We start from the raw sequence: 18,518 nt of genomic DNA, 5'->3' as shown, positions 1-18,518 counted from the left end.
GTAAATTTAAGTCTCCCCCACATATCAAGAGACCTTCTGTTTCCGTTACCATAATATTAGTAATTTTCTGGAAGAAAACTAATATCACTTCCTGGGGGTGCGTATATATTCAATAAAGTAACTGGATTTCCATCTATATTCCCCCTTATCAGAATACATCTGCCCTCCTTATCTCCCATTTCGAATACTTTTTCAAAATTTCGCTTACTTGAGATGAGAATAGCTACTCCTCTTCTATGTCCTGATTTATACGAGGAGAAAAACAAATTAGTGAAGCCCATTCTCTTTAATGAGCCCAGGCTCATTAACACTTAAGTGAGTTTCCTGTAAATATACTACATGGGCTTGTTCTTCTTTCATTTTTGATAGAATGTTACTGCGCTTGACTGGATTCAACAGCCCATTGACATTAAAAGAAATGAATTTTTCTTTGTCCTTAGCCATGTGTATTTATCTGTTAGTACATCATTGAAATTTGCAGAATATAACTTAATCCATCTACTCCCTGAACAAATAAGAGCCAAGAAACGCGAATAATTAAAAAATAGGTAACGAAGGTGTGATTCCAAGGCTGGGGTCTCTAGATATGGTTATTATACTATCATGGATTTATTGAGTATGCCAGCAAGAAAATGAATTTCTGGGTTGTATATGGTGACATATAAAGTACTTTGATAATAAATTTACTTTGAACTGTGAACTTTGAAACGCAGTGAAGTGCGGTATTTGCATGTAATCAAATCAGTGAGTATAGTATTGGGCAGCCTGCAAGTGTCACATGCTTCCGGCACCAACATAGGGTGCCCACAACTCACTGATCCCAACCACACGTCATTTTTGGAATGTGGGAGGAAACCTGAGCAACCAGAGGAAACCCGAGCAGTGACAGGGAGAGCGTTCAAACTCCTTACAGACAGCAGTGGGAGTTGAAGCCCGGTCAAAAGCTGGCACTGTAAAGGGTTGTGCCTACTGCTAAGCTACCAGGCTGCCCCATTCGTCACAGGTTTCAACAATAACCTCCCGTGTTCCCTTTTCAAAAAAATAATAACTTATAGTGTTCCCAACCTGTTTTAAATATTGCACTTCTAAAATGATGAGCTCTTGATCTATAAAGAGGGAACTCTTAAATCTCTCAGTCTGCCTTGTCATGACCCCTATACGTTATTTGTCTGTCTGCACCGCAGTTTCCGTGTTGCAGTAACATTACATTCTGCATTCGGCTTTGTTTTACTTCTGTATTATCTCGATGCCCTTATGCTTGGGATGATCCCTCTGAATGGCAAAGTTTTTCACTGTATCCCCCAGGATCAATAAAGTATGACTCTGACTACTATGACTATGACTATCCCAGTACACAAGACACCAATAAACCAATTTCCAACAATGGGCCCAAAACTTCCATTTACTTGTCACAAAAGCCTTTGGGGCGCTCGAATCTAATATCTCTCCACCAATTTTGTGTCTCTCACTGGAAGTTTTAAAGCTGGTTAAAAATAAGTTTTAAAATTAGGTATTTTACAACAAGTCATTTGAATGTAACCATAGGTCTTAATAGTGACCTTACTGTCCTTTAAAAAGATTTGCTTTAAAATCCCAACTGTAGAGGTAAATCCTGGTTTTGAATCTCTTTTTATACAGGACTCTAAGTTACCTCAGTGTTTTCAGGGAAAGGGTAATCATTTTATTGCAATTGTTCCAGAGAATGTTGTTTTTCTTTATTATTTCAGCATATTATTGAAGTAACCACAGACTGAGCTCTTCTACAATTATGCCTCCAAAACCTCAAAGCCTCATAGATGGCAGCTTCCTGTGTGGCCGATAATAAGTGCTCTACTTCTTTTTACTTTTACTTCTTTTTACTAGATGAGGCATCCTACCACTATCTGGCATTTTCCTTGAGTTCCCAATGACGTGCAATATCTGCTCCCAGGACAAAGGCGAGGAATTTATTGCAAGCTTGGGAACTAAACTAAAAGATTGCATTATTACATTTCAACTACCGATGTTATCAAAAACTGCCACCTGACTTCAAAAGTGGTAAGATAACTAGCTCAGGTAAGATTATAGACTTGGTGATGGGTGAGAAAAATAATAGACTATGCTCACTGTGGTTACAAATTTATCTTCTTTCTTAGAAAAGTCTTCCGTGGTTTAATCGAAATGTGTACAATTTCCTTGAATATGGACCTTTGTTGCTCTTGGATATTGCCTTGACCTGGTGTCACCTCCTCCTGAAGCTTTTTGCATAGACTGTCTATTCAAAATATTTCCTGGACAAGCCAAGCAGATGCTAAAATGTAAATTCCTAGACCTTGGACTTCAGTTACAGTTGAAGTGCGGAAAGCATACTACGGCCAGTCATAAAGATCATAAGTCTTTCCTGTTTAGGACAATTTAACAAAAAGATTGCTAGGATTCTTTAAACTAAAATGTCATAAAACTGGAACATGACCACAGAGACTGTAGTTCCCACATTGGCCTCATTTTTTACCTCAGAACCCACAAAACTGAAGTGAGAGTGCATGAAGCTGGTCTGAGGCACTGCCAAACAAGATGAAAGCCCCTCAGTTTGGTGGGTCTGACTGCACTTTGTTACATCATTCCCAAAACCAGAGTCTCCAATTTGGTCAGAGAGCGGTATTCTGGCGTCAACATAGCATGCCCGCAATGTTCAGTAGGACTACATAAGCAACAACAACAGCAAACTAACCTCTTTCCCATCCACCCACACACACAGACAGATCTTTAAACCCAGGACAGATTGCCCCTCAGTCTTCGAACTCCAGTCCCAGGCCTGGGCTCTTAGACATTAGACCCCCAAATACACCGACTCACAGGCTTGACCTCAGATGCTTGACCTCTGTGGTCTTCGACCTTTGGGTTTGACCTCTGGCTTTACTGATCCTTAGACTTTGGCCTCTGTCTCTGAGCTTCGGACTTACGAATACTCCCTAATGGACAGCTACTCAACCATGAAATTGCCTCCTAATTTACAAAGTACTGCTACCTGACACCTGCAGCTCTTCATTGATGAGTATGTGCTCGTGAGAGTTGAGGAGATCCCACACACATCAAATCTTAATGACTTCCAGTCCTGTCTGGTTGACTATATGGGTGACATAGTTGGTGGTCACCAACACATCCTCCTCAAAAGCACTAATGATTTCCAACCATGCGCTCTGCTAAACAATCACCCAAATGGTTGTGGCTTTCTCCCAGGACACTGATATTATCCATAGAACCATAGAAACATAGAACACTACAGCACAGAAAACAGGCCATTTGGCCCTTCTAGTCTGTGCCGAAACTTTATTCCGCTAGTCCCATTGACCTGTACCCAGTCTATAACCCTCCAGACCTCTCCCATCTGTGTATCTATCCAATTTATTCTTAAAACTTAAGAGTGAGCCCGCATTTACCACATCAGATGGCTGCTCGTTCCACACTCCCACCACTCTCTGAGTGAAGTTCTCCCTAATGCTCTCCCTAAACCTTTCCCCTTTCACCCTAAAGCCATGATCGCTCGTATTTGTCTCTCCTAATCTAAGTGGAAAGAGCCTATTCACAGTTACTCTGTCTGTACCCCTCACAATTTTGTAATCATAATTATAGTCATAGTCATAGTCATATTTTATTGATCCCAGGGGAAATTGGTTTTTGTTACAGTTGCAACATAAATAATAAATAGTAATAAAACCATAAATTGTTAAATAGTAATATGTAAATATGTAAATTGTGCCAGGAAATAAGTCCAGGACCAGCCTATTTACTCAGGGTGTCTGACCCTCCAAGGGAGGAGTTGTAAAGTTTGATGGCTACAGGCAGGAATGACTTCCTATGATGCTCTGTGTTGCATCTCGGTGGAATGAGTCTCTGGGTGAATGTACTCCTGTGCCCAACTAATACATTATGTAGTGGATGGGAGACATTGTCCAAGATGGCATGCAACTTGGACAGCATCCTCTTTTCAGACACCACCGTGAGACAGTCCAGTTCCATCCCCACAACATCACTGGCCTTACGAATGAGTTTGTTGATTCTGTTGGTGTCTGCTACCCTCAGCCTGCTGCCCCAGCACACAACAGCAAACGTGATAGCACTGGCCACCTCAGACTCGTAGAACATCCTCAGCATCGTCCGGCAGATGTTGAAGGACCTCAGTCTCCTCAGGAAATAAGGACGGCTCTGACCCTTCTTGTAGACAGCCTCAGTGTTCTTTGACCAATCCAGTTTATTGTCAGTTCGTATCCCCAGATATTTGTAATCCTCCACCATGTCCACACTGACCCCCTGGATGGAAACAGGGGTCACTGGTACCTTAGCTCTCCTCAGGTCTACCACCAGCTCCTTAGTCTTTTTCACATTAAGCTGTAGATAATTCTGCTCACACCATGTGACAAAGTTTCCTACCATAGCCCTGTACTCAGCCTCATCTCCCTTGCTGATGCATCCAACTATGGCAGAGTCATCAGAAAACTGAAGATGACAAGACTCTGTGCAGTAGTTGAAGTCCGAAGTGTAAATGGTGAAGAGAAAGGGAGACAAGACAGTCCCCTGTGGAGCCCCAGTGCTGCTGATCAGTCTGTCGGACACACAGTGTTGCAAGCACACGTACTGTGGTCTGCCAGTCAGGTAATCAAGAATCCATAACACCAGGGAAGCATCCACCTGCATCGCTGTCAGCTTCTCCCCCAGCAGAGCAGGGCGGATGGTGTTGAACGCATTGGAGAAGTCAAAAAACATGACTCTCACAGTGCTCGCTGGCGTGTCCAGGTGGGCACAGACACGGTTCAGCAGGTAGATGATGGCATCCTCAACTCCTAGTCGGGGCTGGTAGGCGAACTGGAGGGGATCTAAGTGTGGCCTGACCATAGGCCGGAGCAGCTCCAAAACCTTTATCAAATCCCCTCTCATTCTTCTACACTCCAAGGAATAAAGTCCTAACCTGTTCAATCTTTCCCTGTAACTCAACTCCTGAAGACCTGGCAACATCCTAGTAATAGAGCTGTTAGGGAGGGTTTAAACTAATTTGGCAGGGGGATGGGAACCGGAATGATAGAGCAGAGGAAGGGGAAAACAGAAATAAATCTAAGATAGTGAGCAGTAAAGATGTCAGGAAAGACAGGCAGGTGATGGGGCAAATGTGTAGCCATTGGGATGAGTTGCAGTGCAATAAAGTTGCAGTGAAATCAAAGCAAAAAGTATCAAATACTGGTCTTAAGGTGTTGTACTTAAATGCACGCAGCATAAGGAATAAGGTGGATGATCTTGTCGTACAGCTACAGATTGGCAGGTATGATATTGTGGCCATCACTGAGACCTGGCTAAAGGATGCATGTCTCTGGGAGCTGAACGTCCAAGGATACACGGTGTATCAGAAGGATAGGAAGGTAGGCAGAGGGGGAGGCGTGGCTTTATTGGTAAGAAATGATATTAAATCATTAGAAAGAGGTGATATAGGATCGGAAGGTGCAGAATCTTTATGGGTTGAGCTAAGGAATAGCAGGGGTAAAAGGACCCTGATGGCAGTTATTTATAGGCCTCCAAACAGCTGCAGGGATGTGGACTACAAATTACAGCTGGAAATAGAAAAGGCTTGTCAGAAGGGCAGTGTTATGATAATTGTGGGGGATTTTAACATGCGAGTAGATTGGAAAAATCAGGTCGGCACTGGATCTCAAGAGAGAGAATTTGTAGAATGTCTGCGAGATGGCTTTTTAGAACAGCTTGTTGTTGAGCCCACTAGGGGATCGGCTGTACTGGATTGGGTATTGTGTAATGAACTGGAGGTGATTGGAGAGATTGAGGTGAAAGAACCCTTAGGAGGCAGTGATCATAACATGATTGAGTTCACTGTGAAATTAGAAAAAGAGAAGCCGAAATCTGATGTGTCGGTGTTTCAGTGGAGTAAAGGAAACTACAGTGGCATGAGAGAGGAACTGGCCAAAGTTGACTGGAAAGGGACACTGGCGGGAAAGACGGCAGAGCAGCAGTGGCTGGAGTTTATGCGAGAAATGAGGAATGTGCAAGACAGGTATATTCCAAAAAAGAAGAAATTTTCGAGTGGAAAAAGGATGCAACCGTGGTTGACAAGAGAAGTCAAAGCCAAAGTTAAAGCTAAGGAGAGGGCATACAAGGAAGCAAAAATTAGTGGGAAGACAGAGGATTGGGAAGTCTTTAAAACCTTACAAAAGGAAACCAAGAAGGTCATTAAGAGAGAAAAGATTAACTATGAAAGGAAACTAGCAAATAATATCAAAGAGGATACTAAAAGCTTTTTCAAGTATATAAAGAGTAAAAGACAGGTGAGAGTAGATATAGGACCGATAGAAAGTGATACTGGAGAAATTGTAATGGGAGATGAGGAGATGGCAGAGGAACTGAACAAGTATTTTGCATCAGTCTTCACTGAGGAAGACAGCAGGATACCGGACACTTAAGGGTGGCAGGGAAGAGAAGTGTGCGCAGTCACAATTACGACAGAGAAAGTACTCAGGAAGTTGAATAGGCTAAAGGTCGATAAATCTCCTGGACCAGATGGAATGCACCCTCGTGTTCTGAAGGAAGTAGCTGTGGAGATTGCGGAGGCATTAGCGATGATCTTTCAAAAGTCGATAGATTCTGGCATGGTTCCGGAAGACTGGAAGATTGCAAATGTCACTCCGCTATTTAAGAAGGGGGCAAGGAAGCAAAAAGGAAATTATAGACCTGTTAGCTTGACGTCGGTGGTTGGGAAGTTGTTGGAGTCGATTGTCAAGGATGAGGTTACAGAGTACCTGGAGGCATATGACAAGATAGGCAGAACTCAGCATGGATTCCTTAAAGGAAAATCCTGCCTGACAAACCTATTACAATTTTTTGAGGAAATTACTGGTAGGCTAGACAAGGGAGATGCAGTGGATGTTGTATATTTGAATTTTCAGAAGTCCTTTGACAAGGTGCCACACATGAGGCTGCTTAACAAGATAAGAGCCCATGGAATTACAGGAAAGTTACATACGTGGATAGAGCATTGGCTGATTGGCAGGAAACAGAGAGTGGGAATAAAGGGATCCTATTCTGGTTGGCTGCCGGTTACCAGTGGTTTTCCATAGGGATCAGTGTTGGGGCTGCTTCTTTTTACATTGTACATCAACGATTTGGATTATGGAATAGATGGCTTTATGGCTAAGTTTGCTGACGATAAGAAGATAGGTGGAGGGGCCGGTAGTGCTGAGGAAACGGAGAGTCTGCAGAGAGACTTGGATAGATTGGAAGAATGGGCAGAGAAGTGGCAAATGAAGTACAATGTTGGAAAGTGTATGGTTATGCACTTTGGCAGAAAAAATAAATGGGCAGACTATTATTTAAATGGGGAAAGAATTCAAAGTTCTGAGATGCAACGGGACTTGGGAGTCCTCGTACAGGATTCCCTTAAAGTTAACCTCCAGGTTGAGTCAGTAGTGAAGAAGGCGAATGCAATGTTGTCATTCATTTCTAGAGGAATAGAGTATAGGAGCAGGGGTGTGATGTTGAGGCTCTATATGGCGCTGGTGAGACCTCACTTGGAGTACTGTGGGCAGTTTTGGTCTCCTTATTTAAGAAAGGATGTGCTGACGTTGGAGAGGGTACAGAGAAGATTCACTAGAATGATTCCGGGAATGAGAGGGTTAACATATGAGGAACGTTTGTCCGCTCTTGGACTGTATTCCTTGGAGTTTAGAAGAATGAGGAGAGACCTCATAGAAACATTTCGAATGTTAAAAGGCATGGACAGAGTGGATGTGGCAAAGTTGTTTCCCATGATGGGGGAGTCCGAGAGGGCATGACTTCAGGATTGAAGGGCGCCCTTTCAGAACAGAAATGCGAAAAAACTTTTTTAGTCAGAGGGTGGTGAATCTATGGAATTTGTTGCCACGGGCAGTAGTGGAGGCCAAGTCATTGGGTGTATTTAAGGCAGAGGCTGATAGGTATCTGAGTAGCCAGGGCATCAAAGGTTATGGTGAGAAGGCAGGGCAGTGGGACTAAATAGGATAAAATGGATCAGCTCATGATAAAATGGCGGAGCAGACTTGATGGGCTGAATGGCCTACTTCTGCTCCTTTGTCTTATGGTCTTATGGTCTTTGGTCTAAATCTTCTCTGCACTCTTTCAATCTTACTGACATCCTTCCTATAGTTAGGTGACCAGAACTGCACACAATATTCCAAATTTTACCTCTCCAATGTCTTATACAACCTCCCCAGAACATCCCAACTCTTATACTCAATACTTTGATTTATGAATGCCAGGATGCCAAAAGCCTTCTTTACAACCCTGTCCACCTGTGACGCCACTTTCAGAGAATTATGTATCTGAACTCCCAGATCCCTTTGTTCCTCCACACTCCTCAGTGCCCTACCATTTACTGTGTATGACCTACCTTGATTTGTCCTTCCAAATACAACACCTCACACTTGTCTGCATTAAATTCCATCTGCCATTTTCTGGCCTATTTTTCCAGTTGGTCGAGATCCCTCTGCAAGCTTTGAAAGACTTCCTTGCTGTCCACAATGCTTCCAACCTTAGTGTCATCAGCAAACTTGCTGATCCAGTTTACCACATTACTATCTAGATCATTGATATAGACAACAAACAACAATGGTCCCAGCACAGATCCCTGAGGCACACCACTAGTCACAGGCCTCCAGTCTGAGAAGCAATCATCCACTACCACTCTCTGTCTTCTCCCACACAGCCAATTTCAAGTCCAGTTTACAACCTCTCCATGGATTCCTAGTGTCTAAACCTTCTGAACTAACCTCCCATGTGGGACCTTGTCAAAGGCCTTACTAAAGTTCATGTAGACAACATCCATAGCCTTTCCTTCATCTACTTTCTTGGTAATCTCCTCGAAAAACTCTACAAGATTTGTTAAACACAATCTACCACACACAAAGCCATGCTGACTATCCTTAATCAGCGCTTGGCTGTCCAAGTACTTGTATATCTGATCTCTCAGAACAGCTTCCAATAATTTACCTACTACTGATGTCAGCCTCACCGGCCTGTAATTACCTGGTTTACTTTTGGAGCCTTTTTTAAACAACGGAACAACATGAGCTACCCTCCAATCCTCGGGCACCATACCTGTGGCTAAAGATATTTTAAATATTTCTGCCAGGGCCCCTGCAATTTCTACACTAGTCTTTCTCAAGGTCCGAGGAAATATCATGTCAGGCCCGGGGGATTTATCTACCTTTATTCACTGTAAGGCAGCAAGCACCTCCTCCTCTTTAATCTCGAAATGTTCCATGACACTGCTGCTTGTTTCCCTTCCTTCCATATACGCTATGCCAGTTTCCTGAGTAAATACCAATGCAAAAAAATTGTTTAAGATCTCCCCCATCTCATGAGGCTCCACACATAGACAACAACCACTTTGATCTTCTCGGGGACCAATTTTGTCCCTTACTATCCTTTTACTCTTAATATATTTGTAGAAACCCTTCGGGTTTACCTTCACATTATCTGCCAAAGCAACCTCATGTCTTCTTTTTGCCTTCCTGATTTCCTTCTTTAGTATTTTCTTACATTTTCTATAATCTTCAAGTACCTCATTTGTTCCTTGTTGCCTATAGCTGCTATACACCTCTCTCTTTTTCTTAACCAGATCGCCAATATCCTTGAAAACCAAGGTTCCCTATGCCTGTTGACTTTGCCTTTAATCCTGGCAGGAACATGCAAACTCTGCATTCTCAAAGTTTTGCCTTTGAATGCCTTCCACATACTAAACACATCCTTGCCAGAAAACAACTTATCCCAATCCACTCTTCCTAGGTCCTTTGTCATTTCCTCAAAATTGGCCCTTCTCCAATTTAGAACCTCAACTCGAGGACCAGACCTATCCTTATCCATAATTAACTTGAAACTAATGACGTTATGGTCACTGGACCCAAAATGTTCGCCTACACATATTTCTGTCACCTGACCCGTCTGTTTCCCTAATAGGAGATCAAGTATTGCATCCTCTCTTGTTGGTACCTCTATATATTGATTTAGAAAACTTTCCTGAACACATATGATTTAACTCCACGCCATCTAACCCTTTCACAGTGTTGGAGTCCCAGTCAATATGTGAAAAGTTAAAATCCCCTACTATTACAACTTTCTGTTTCTTACATCGGTCTGCTATCTCTGTACAGATTTGCTCCTCCAATTCTCTCTGACTATTGGGCGGTCAATAATACAACCCTATTAGTGTGGTCACACCTTTCCTGTTCCTCAGCTCCACCCATATGGCCTCTGTAGACAAGCCCTCTGGGCTGTCCTGCCTACGCACAGCTGTGATATTTTCCCTGACTAGTAATGCCACTCCTCCCCCTTTCATCCCTCCCCCTCTGTCACGTCTGAAACAAGGGAACCCCGGAACATTAGCTGCCAGTCCTGCCCCTCCTGCAACCAAGTCTCACTAATAGCAATAATGTCGTAATCCGTGTCAATCCACGCCCTGAGCTCATCTGCCTTACCTACAATACTCATTGACTTGAAATAGATGCATCTGAGAACATTTCTATCACATACAAACCTTTGATTTCTGTCTGTACATGCAGTCCTCACATGACCTTTATCCTCCTCCACCTCACTATGTGCTCTAACACTCTGGTTCTCCTCCCCCTGTAAATCTAGTTTAAAAACCCCTGAGCAGAACTAGCAAAGCTACCCACAAGGATGTTAGTCCCTCTCCAGCTCAGGTGCAAACTGTCCTGTTGGAACAGGTCCCACCTTCCCTGGAGCAAAGCCCAGTTGTCTAGGAACATGAAGCCCTCCCTCCTGCACCATCTCCTTAGCCACGTATTTAGCTGCATCATCTTCCCATTTCTAGCCTCACTAGCACGTGGCACGGGCAGCAATCCTGAGATTGCAACCCTGGAGGTCCTGTCCTTCAACTTTGCACTTAACTCCCTAAACTCTCTTTGCAGGACCTCCTCCTCCTTCCTATCCACGTCATTAGTCCCTACATGGACCACGACATCTGGCTGCTCAGCCTCCCTCCTGAGAATACCGAGAACTCGATCCGAGATATCGCGGACCCTGGCACCAGGGAGGCAACAGACCATCTGAGATTCTCGATATCTCCCACAGAACCTCTTATCTGTCCCCCTAATTATCGAATCCCCTATCACTACTGCTCTCCTCTTTCCCCTCCTTCCTTTCTGAGCTGGAGGTCCAGTCTCGGTGCCAGAGACGCGACCACTGCAACTTGTCCCTGGTAGGTCGTCCCCAACAACAATATCCAAAACGGTATACTTATTGTTGGTGGGAATGGCCACAGGGGTGCTCTGCTCTTTCTGTCTGTTCCCCTTCCCTCTCCTGACAGTCACCCAGCTACCTGCCTCCTGACTTTTAGTGGTGACTATTTCCCTGAAACTCCTGTCTATTTCTGCCTCTGCCTCACCAATGATCCAAAGTTCATCCAGCTCCAGCTCCAGTTCCCTAACTCAGTTTGTCAGGAGCTGCAGCCGGATGCACTTTCTACAGGCGTAGTCATCAGGGACAATTGTTTTCACCCTGACTTCTCACATACTGCAAACGGAGCACTTGACTGCCCTAACTGCTGCCTCCATTACCTACTCCTAAGTTAATTAGATTAATTAAAGGAACTCACCCGGCCTTACCTCACTGGGAGCAAGCTCGTCCTCAGTCTCTGCTCGCCGAAGCCTCTCGAGCCGAAGCCTCAAAGCTCCACTCCTACCCTGAGCCACTCACACACTGGCCGCTCCTCTTCAGTTACCCCTCCTTTTATTTGTCCCTGCCAATTACCTCAAGTACTCACTCCCCCTAATCAACTAATCATAGTAGTAGTTCATAGTCATACTTTATTGATCCCGGGGGAAATTGGTTTTCGTTACAGTTGCACCATAAATAATAAATAGTAACAGAACCATAAATAGTTAAATAGTAATATGTAAATTATGCCAGTAAATTATGAATAACTCCAGGCCAGCCTATTGGCTCAGGGTGTCTGACCCTCCTAGGGAGGAGTTGTAAAGTTTGATGGCCACAGGCAGGAAGGACTTCCTATGACGCTCTGCGTTGCATCTCGGTGGAATAAGTCTCTGGTTGAATGTACTCCTGTGCCCACCCAGTACATTATGTAGTGGATGGGAGACATTGACCAAGATGGCATGCAACTTAGACAGCATCCTCTTTTCAGACACCACCGTGAGAGAGTCCAGTTCCATCCCCACAACATCACTGGCCTTCCGGATAAGTTTGTTGATTCTGTTGGTGTCTGCTACCTTCAGCCTGCTGCCCCAGCACACAACAGCAAACGTGATAGCACTGGCCACCACAGACTCGTAGAACATCCTCAGCATCGTCCGGCAGATGTTAAAGGACCTCAGTCTCCTCAGGAAATAGAGAAGGCTCTGACCCTTCTTGTAGACAGCCTCAGTGTTCTTTGACCAGTCCAGTTTATTGTCAATTCGTATCCCCAGATATTTGTAATCCTCCACCATGTCCACACTGACCCCCTGGATGGAAACAGGGGTCACCGGTACTTTAGCTCTCCTCAGGTCCTTAGTCTTTTTCACATTAAGCTGCAGATAATTCTGCTCACACCATGTGACAAAGTTTCCTACCGTAGCCCTGTACTCAGCCTCATCTCCCTTGCTGATGCATCCAACTATGGCAGAGTCATCAGAAAACTTCTGAAGATGACAAGACTCTGTGCAGTAGTTGAAGTCCGAGGTGTAAATGGTGAAGAGAAAGGGAGACAAGACAGTCCCCTGTGGAGCCCTAGTGCTGCTGATCACTCTGTCGGACACACAGTATTGCAAGCACACGTACTGTGGTCTGCCAGTCAGGTAATCAAGAATCCATGACACCAGGAAAGCATCCACTTGCATCGCTGTCAGCTTCTCCCCCAGCAGAGCAGGGTGGATGGTGTTGAATGCACTGGAGAAGTCAAAAAACATGACCCTCACAGTGCTCACTGGCTTGTCCAGGTGGACGTAGACACGGTTCAGCAGGTAGACGATGGCATCCTCAACTCCTAGTCGGGGCTGGTAGGCGAACTGGAGGAGATCTAAGTGTGGACTGACCATAGGCCGGAGCAGCTCCAGAACAAGTCTCTCCAGAGTCTTCATGATGTGGGAGGTCAATGCCACCTGTTTAACCCTTCGGTTGCCCTCCACACTCCTTTTTAAAGCACACTCACCTGAGCTGCTTCCCAGTGCTCAGTGCTCTCCCGAGCCCCTCGCTCCTCCTCCTGCTGCGACCGTTCCTCGATCACACTGGCCTTGATAATCCCATAAGACTTCCAGAAGTCATTCCTGCTGTTGCCGACCATTCTCCTTGACCAGCTGGCTGGTGGGGAGTAAGACAGTCTTTGACAGCGTTGAGCCCTGATGCATGTCTCTGGAGATAAAAGTGCGCAATGCATGTCCTGCCGGAAAAGCCCTTCAAGTTGAAGCTGGCAGCACACGCATTGCATACGTTTACCTCCAGAGAAGTGCGTTTCAGGACTCATGCTGCCAAAGAAGGGTTATTTTCTACAATGGTCTTGAAAACCTTATGGGATTCAAGCACTCCGTGTACATCAGTGCTGTGAAGACTGAGCTAATCTCAGCTGGCCATAAATGTCTCCACATCTGAACTTGCCCTCGCTGTTCAATTAAACAGTTGTTGGCGCACATGGTTTCTCCATCAAGATTATTTGCACATAGTGCTCTGTCCAGTACCTTATTTAAAGCAGAACAGCTTTGTGGAAGTTCAAAATTAAATTCATGGTCAGAACACGTACATGTCACCACATACAGCTGCGGAATCCATTTTCCTGTAGGCATACTCAGCAAACCTACAGAACAGTAACCATAAACAGGATCGATGAATGACAAAATGTGCAAATGCAAATAAATGCAAATATAAATAAATGTCAATAAATAACGAGAGCATGCGATGACAAGATAAGGAGTCCTTAAAGTGAGACGATCAGATATAGAATGAGTGTAGTTATCCTTTCGATTACGTTCCTCGTACACAAAAAAACATTTTTAACTGTGAATAAAATTGTCAATTTGCCCAGAGATGTTAATCTTATCAATTTGTTTCAAAATTCCCTTCTGTGTGGATGAAACTAAATATAACAAATGCACTATTATTAGGCAACCATTTGCATGACTTATAACATGCACTTTCACCTCCAGTGAGATAACTATCTTGGTAACTTCTGCCACTTCCACTGAAAAAAATTAGATGGTTGACATTACTCTGCTACTAACTAAATAGAGACAAAGGAGTATTTATTAACCAACTTATCGGGTGTCGGTCTTTTTTTAAATTAATTTTTTTATTAGGTTCTTTCCGGTTTCTTGCTTTGTGGCTGCCTGTAAGCAGACTAATCTCAAGGTGTATAATTTATACATTCTTTGATAATAAATGTACTTTGAACTTAAACTTGAACTGGATAATTCTGGTAGAAGGGGCTTCATGGTTCTCTTGACCTCCTGTCTTAAAAATCAAAGTTCAAAATAAATTTGTCAGCAAAGTATGTATAAGGTTTGGGTGTTGAAGTGAGTAGAATTATCCATGTTGGTTCAGATCCTGATGGTTGAAGGGTAATAACTATCCATGAACACAAAATACTCTGCAGATGCTGGGGTCAAAGCAACACGCACAACACGCTGGAAGAACTCAGCAGGTCAGGCAGCATCCGTGGAAACGAACAGTCAACGTTTCGGGCTGGACAGTCAACGTTTCAGTCCTGACGAAGGGTCTCGGCCCGAAATGTTGACTGTTTGTTTCTACGGATGCTGCCCGACCTGCTGAATAACTATCCGTGAACCAGGTGATGTAGGACCGACAACTCCTGTACCTCCTTCTCGATGGCATCAATGAGAAGTAAGCATGCCTGGAACTCGAGCTCCTTGATAATGCACACTGCTTTCCAGTGCTCTATATTCTTAGCATTTGAACTGCTACAGTATATGGCTCCATGTCCATTTTTTCCCAAATTGGAGCTAAAAAATAGGAAACTAGAGTTTGTTCAAACAATTGTTTGCTAACTTTGTCTTTGTAATATGAGGTATTATTAAACGTGGGTCACACGTTGTGTTTAATCATAAAGAAGAAATTGTTTACTTTTTCTGTTTTCTGTTTAAATCCAAGTGACTTGGTTATAAAGTTTCTATTTAGGCCTGATCACATATGAAGAGTCACTTTCACCATGGTTGTGGCATGTTGCACAGATTGGCGTGGCTGATCTCGAGTTTTTGCTAAGTGGGTGAATACAGTGGAATTGACCCCAGGCTTTCCCACATGTGACTGATGCCTGCCTGCCTGCCCAGGGCTATAGCTGTCATGGCAGCAGCTGCCTTCACCATTACTTTTAGTGCCCTATAGACCTGGTTTCCACTTCTTTGCTGATGTTTCCTTCTCCTTATTCTGCCTCTTCTGAAACATTTTACGGGTCAAAGACAATAAAATGAGATGGAGGTTTCTTGCAGAGATAGAAAATCCTGTGTAAGTTGCCCCCCCTCCATATTTTGGAGCAGATCAAACACACTTGCTTATTATCTAAAATCGGCAGCAAGAGATGGTGCAGAGGAGAGACTCAGTTTATTTTGCTGAGAGCAGTCTCAAATGAGATGTTTCTCCTTCTCTGTTTTTCCATTCCTCCCCCTGTCCTGCTCTCTTTTTTCCATTCCTCATTCTGGTTCCCTTCTTCCACCTTCTCTTCTCCTCATCTGCCCAACACCTGCCTCTGTTACCTCTTCTCCTTTCCTTTCTCCAATGGCCCACTCTCCCCTCCAATCAGATTTCTTCTTCTTCAGCCCTTTACTTTTTTTGCCTATCACCTCCCAGCCTCTCACTTCATCCCCCCATCTACATTCATATAACCATATAACCATTCCCCCACACCTGGCTTCATTTACCACCTCAACACACAAAAAAATGCTGGAGGAACTCAGCAGGCCAGGCAACATCTATGGAAAAGAGTACAGTTGACGTTTCGGGCCGAGACCCTTCATCAGGACCAGAGAAGAGAAGAAGAGTCAGAGTAAGAAGATAGAGGGAGGGGAGGAAGAAACACAAGGTGATAGGTGAAACCAGGAAGGGCGAAGTGAAGAGCTAGGACATCGATTGGTGGAAGAGATAAAGGGCTGGAGAAGGGGGAGTCTGAAAGGAGAGGACAGAAGGGCAGGGAAGAAAGAAAAGTAGGGAGGAACAGCCAGGGGAGATGACGGGCAGGTAAGGGGATAAGGTAAGAGAGGGAAATGGGAATGGGGAATGGTGAGGGACGGGAGCATTACTGGAAGTTCGAGAAATCGATGCTCATGCCATCAGGTTGGAAGCTACCCAGACGGAATACTGTATAAGGTTGCGCTTCTCCAACTTGAGTATGGCCTCATCGCAACAGTAGAGGAGGCCATGGACTAACATGTCAGAATAAGAATGGGAAATCGAATTATAATGAGTGGCCACTGAGAGATTGCGCGTTTTCAGGCACTTAATGTTCTGCACTTATCTGGTCTAAAGATCATCTTATATCTTTAGAAAATGGTTCTATTTGAATTAATTGTTTTAGCTTTACTGATGTAGGAGCGTGTAATTTCAAACCGTCCATGTATAGAAGACGTGTCAAGGCATAATTCATTTGTTTGTCACTGATTTGAAAGCCTACTTTCACCCAATTAGAGAGCAGGTTTAAAGCTGGACAAAACCCCAGCGGGCAAAGAGAGTCGCTCTGAAAAATGCCTCCGTTTATTTTAATAACGGGGGTTGTTCATAGATAGTGTGACTAAAGTATGCTGATGTTTCATCAGATGTTGTAGGAATTTCACAAATAGTGGGTGTGGTTTATAGATAAGAGCTTCTATTAACCACGAATAATAGCTGGGACAGAATCAAATGCTTTTTGGTAATCAATATAACAACATGAAAGATTTCTGCTTTTCCACCGGGCTTGAATTAAAACTACGGAATCTATTATCAGTTGTTTTTTACATCTTTTCATACCCGTACAACATTATTTCTGCTCTTCTGCAAGTAGATTGTGGTTATCCAAGTGAGTGGTGATTAATTGCGAGATGCATGACGTTACAATGTTATATATAGTTTGTAAACCAGTAATAGGGCAATAACTTGATGGATCTTTGTGATTTCTCCTTTAGGTAAAAGATACTTTTAACATCTGTCAAAATTCAGGCACTTTTTCAGGATTTTTCAGAAAATTATTGTTATGTATTAATAGGTATGGATGAAGACAAGTAAACTTTTATACCAATAATTATTTTGGTACTTTTCCAGTGTGGGTATTTTTTGTAACCACTTTTAGCAAAACCATTGTAACTTCATGTGCTTGCATGTCTTCAAATGTGTGAGTGTGTCCTTTTCCCTCCCGAATCCAGCTCCCTTCTTGATTGTGCGTTGCCCTGCTTGGCCAAAGTTCATTATCTCTTCGTTTGTTGTAAATTCTGTGCCAGGGCTGGTGACATTTTGCTGCTTTGAATTAAGTTTCAATGTCCTGTATGAACCTTTTTCATTGTTCCTGAACTGATCGTTCTGTTTTCTTCGTCTGGAGGCCTTCTTGTGGGACAGGGTCCTGAATTACCCCTATGAACTGTGCTTTTGAAAAGAGAGAGAGAGAGTTGTTCAACACCAGACACCTTGTTAAAAAGAGAGAGAAAGAAAGAAAGAGAGAGGTGAAGACACTCACAGTTTGTTTATACTTTCTACAAGGACATTGGCAGCTCCGAAGCTCTTACAGAGAGAGAAGGGAGGAGCCACTTGACGGACAGCTGGTATTCAGCACGGTGATATAAATAGAAGGTCAGCTGTTAGACCTACAGACACATAGTTTTGGACACTGAATGACCTTTGCTGTGCCCACAAAGAAGGTGGGCTTTGGAGGATCGATCAGGCGGATCGATCAGTGGCTCTCGCAGTGTGAAAAGGGTGTGACCGGTGGGGAGTTATTCGTGCGTCCAACCCTCACCTGGGTTGACAATTCCACCACAGAAGAACAGTCCCCTTTGTTGTGGTCACAGTTGGTGACTTCTAAAGGATTTCAGAGGACAACGGGAAGATCGACGGCATCAGCTCACCTGAAGACTCAAATCTCTCCCTCTCTCTCTCTCTCCATCACTACTCAACTCAATATCACAAACTGAACTGAACTTTACTCATCATCGGAAGACTATTTACCCCTAGATGTGAAGAAGCTTGGTTTTCATATATTTCCACACTTATATATATATAAAATCTTTGCTAACCTGTTTGATATGTCTGCATTTATACTACTGTATTGCATAGTTACTAATAAATACCATTAGTTAATAGCAATACTGGACTCCAAAGTGTTTGCATTTCGGCTGGATCTTTAACCCGTCCCGGGTGCCTATCAAAATTGAGGCCTGCGTCCGAGATATGAACAAATTGGTTGGGGGGGCTTGTTTGTATTTGATTGGGGTAAAATCCCTTTTGATTTGCTTGTGTGGAATGTCAGCAGAAATGGAGTCTGAGGTTAATAAGTTTGTGGCAGAACCAACCCCTGA

This window comes from Mobula birostris, chromosome 31 (genome assembly GCF_030028105.1).
Source record: "Mobula birostris isolate sMobBir1 chromosome 31, sMobBir1.hap1, whole genome shotgun sequence".
Lineage (NCBI taxonomy): Eukaryota > Metazoa > Chordata > Chondrichthyes > Myliobatiformes > Myliobatidae > Mobula > Mobula birostris.
The sequence above is the reverse complement of the archived record's forward strand: the minus strand, read 5'-3'. Positions refer to the sequence as shown.